Raw genomic sequence first — 3,881 nt, 5'->3', positions numbered from 1 at the left:
GGCCACACGTGACAGTAGAACTCTGACTCACATCTTCTGTAGCAGTCAGCCCAGAATGCCCGGGATTTGGTCAATGGTCCTTCTTGGTGACTATTTTTTGCCCCCAGTGCCAACAAAAAGCCAAAGAGACTCCTTTAGGCGGTCACATAAGATTACCTGCTTCTGTTTAGCCTACTTCCAACTTCCCCATCAACAGCCTCTCATCAGAGCATCCCAGATCCTGCCGCCCTGGCCTCACTGTGGAGCTTTCCCGCTCCTCGGTCTGCCTTTGAGCCCCATCAAATGCAAGTGATGGCAGCGAACTCCCAATCTTGTTTCATAAGCAAGCTCTGAGTACACAGCCTGGTGTGTGCTCACTTGGGTGACCTTTACTTACACACCAGTGAGCCCTTCGCAGATGTAGAGAACCCTGGGAGAGGAGAGAGGAGACTTGTGTGTGCAGTTCTGGAACTTAGATTAGAGGACGCCTTTGGAGGACCTAAAAGGAGAAGTCAGGTACAGGGCTGCCTCAGGATGTTCACGGGCCCTGGGCACTTTTGCCTTTCTGGGTCTTTTCTTTTTTAAAATAATAGTAAAAATTATATTTTGTGATTGCATTGGTATAAAGATGGACATATTCACATTATATATGAAAGCATTTTTAACTAAATGTCCATTTTTTTCTTCTCATTTAAAAACTGAAACATCTTTTTGTGAGCTCCTAAAAATATTCTGGGGTGTAGGCACTGTGCCTACTGTGCCCAATGGGGCAGTTGTTATATGGGTCTCTATCGTTGCCACAAGAAGAAGCCTAAAGGGTGGAAGTGGGGGGTTGGGAGGGTGAGATGTGAGAAAGGAAGGGGTGGGGGGCGGAGGGTGGGATGTGAGAGAGGAAGGACCATGAGAGTGTGAAAACTGGCTTGATATTTACTGATATTGAGGGATTACTGTTAATTATATTTAAGAGGGTACTGGTATGGTGATTAGGCCTTTAAAATACTTTTTAAATTTTATTTATTTATTTAATGTATTTTTATAGATTTCAGAGAGGAAGGGAGAGGGAGAGAGATAGAAACATCAATGATGACAGAGAATCATTGATTGGCTGCTGCCCTCTACTGGAGATCGAGCCCACAACCGGGGCATGTGCCCTTGACCAGAATCAAACCTGGGACCCTTCAGTCTGCAGGCCGACACTCTATCCACTGAGCCAAACCAGCTAGGGCTAAAAGACCTTCTTTTAGAAACGCACGATGAACATTTGTGGATGAAGTGAAATCTGGAGTTTGCTTTGCAATAAATAATCTCGACAGGAGGAGTGGATGAGGGTACAGCTGAAAGGACTCATTGTGAGTGTTGAAACTAAGGGGTGGGAATGTTCAGTTCAGTATAATACAGTGGGGCCTTGACTTACGCGTGTCCCGAATAACGAGTTTTTTGAGATACCAGCTGTGTCTCGGCTGATTTTTTGCATTGAGTTGATAGAGTAATTTGAGTTACGAGCTCCTTAACGAGCTCCTTAACGAGCCCCTTAACGAGCTCGGTCTCGGAACGAATTAAACTCGTAAGTCAAGGCCCCACTGTATTCTCTCTTCTGTTAGACAGGTGGGTGTTGTACATAATAGAGTGCAAAGTGGGGATGGAGTGAGGAGGGACAGCTGCAGGTCTCAGCACAGGCTGCAGGGGCCTGAACAATGCACTCTCCTCCCCCCCTTGCATATTTGGTCAGGGCTGCTTCACTCCCCATGTTTGGTGTAAGGGCTGTTTAAGGGAGGAAATCAAGGCAACATGTCTGTAATCCATGTTTGTGGACAGCGTGGAGAGAAGTAGCACATACAAGATGCTGAGATAATTTATAATTTGGTGGAAGGAGGATCGTGGAGTTACAACCCACTAGGAATAGGTAAAATAAGATAGAGGGTGCTCCCACCCCAAATCCAGGGGAATGGGGGGATTCAGAACTCACCACATAATGGACTTTTCAAGGGTCAGCATGTCCCTATTGATTTCTGGGTTGCAAGTGCTTGACACAATATATGAAGATTAAATGGTAACAGAGAAGGTGTTGAAGGTTTGTTTGTTAACCTGGATTTGGTTGACGGAAGGAAAATGGTAACATAATCTTTTAATGGCTTAACACTGCTCCCATGGGAAGGAGGACATAGGGGTGGGTGAGGGAGGAAGGCAGGAAGTTCTTCCCTGGGAAATTCTTCCTCACCGCGTGAAGCAGGAGCCCAGAAATAAACGTTTGTCTCTAACATCTGCCTCATTGGGTTCTTGCCCTGCACTCAGCACCCCATCCAGTGCACAGTGAGTGGGTTTGTCTTTTGCTCCCTGTTAGTGATATCGAGAAGCTTCCAGCCCTGTCTGGATAATGGAGTTTGCTTCCTCTGGTGACTCCAGTTCCAGTCCCCGTGAAAGCACAATCCTCCTGTCGGGAGCTGGAGTCTGCGTCCCACTCCTTGAGTCTGGGCTGGCCTGCGATGTGCTTCGGCCAAGGGAAGGAGGCAGAAGAGACATTGTCTGACCGCCAAGCCCCGGCCTCAGGAAGCCTTGCGCTTCTGCTCTTGCCTGCTTGGAACCTGCTGTGGGACGGCAGGGGAAGAAGCCCACCCTCTTTGAGAGACCCTGGGGACAGGGGCCCAGGCCTCCAGACCTCCCCTCTGAGGCCAGCTCCAGCTCCCCCTCTGCCGAATGACAGACAGTTCTGTGGGTTAGGTGGGCCCACCTGCCTGGCCCCAGCCACACTTGCTGACCTTTGAAAAGTCCATTAGAATTTGTTGGAAACCCCTCCCCTGCCATACGTGGTGAGTTCTGAGTCCCTCCCATTCCCCTGGCAAGTGTGGCTGGGGCCAGGCAGGTGGACACCAATGGTGGGTTTGCTGGTCTTGCTCTCTGTCACGTGGCTGCAGAGGGAGATGGTATTGTGTAAGCTACTAGGTTGGGGTTGGTTTGTTATCTAGCCAGAGTTAACAGAGACAGTGCTCACCTGGTGGAACAACAGACTGAGGGGCAGGGAGGGGAGCAAGGGTCAGGGTTCTGACGTCAGCTGGCTGATTTCTGTAGGCGAGTGAGCATGTCCCTGGTTTGGTTTGCTAAACGAGCAGGTCAATCTTCTCCCTCCATTAGGTATTTTAAGTCCTTTCATCAACTTGTGTGAACCAACCCACAGCAGACATAAACTTAAGTGCCCCACGGTTGGCCAGTAAGAGCCCACGTGAGCACAGGCGTATGTTGTCAGAGGGTTTTGCTTCCCAGGGACCTGCCTGAAGAGGTCCTGGCCCATGGCCATGCGTGGCAGCAGCGGCATAGCACAAGCAGTAAGAGAGGGAGCCTGAAGACACACGTTCTTTCATACTTCGTGTTGATTTTTCGTTTCCAACTGGAAGGGCTGCCAGATGGAAACTTCCCCACCCCTAGCAGCATGCCTCTGCCTGCCTGCCTGCCCTTTGCTGCCAGGGTGTGGTCTGCTAGATCGCCCAGGATGTTGGGCATCTTGGGTTGAATTGCAAAATAGAGCAGGCAGGCATAAGGCTGGGGATGGAGAAAGGTGGCCGTGGGGGTCGGGGGAGCAGGAAGCAGCAGCTGATCTGTGTGTGAAGTTCCCCTGGGAAACTAGGGACACAGGGGTTGTGAGCAGGCAGCTGCTCTGGAAAAAGGGCAAGTGTGGCTGGGGCCAGGCAGGTGGACACCAAAGTAAAGCAATAGCAGCCACCATGTAACATACCGCTTTCTGTGCAATGATCTAAGGGGGCAGGAGGGCCCTGGGGCTTAGAGAGTTTGAAAGCACCGCAGTCCTGGCTTCAGTGACCTTCAGCACAGCGTAGGGCAGGGAGCCATTCCAAGGTTCAGCTTCTCTGGGATTGTTACCACATGGTTGACCATTGGTGGAGAAAGAATAA

This window comes from Myotis lucifugus, unplaced genomic scaffold (assembly GCF_000147115.1).
Source record: "Myotis lucifugus unplaced genomic scaffold, Myoluc2.0 scaffold_127, whole genome shotgun sequence".
NCBI classification, from domain to species: domain Eukaryota; kingdom Metazoa; phylum Chordata; class Mammalia; order Chiroptera; family Vespertilionidae; genus Myotis; species Myotis lucifugus.
This window is presented reverse-complemented; position numbering follows the sequence as displayed.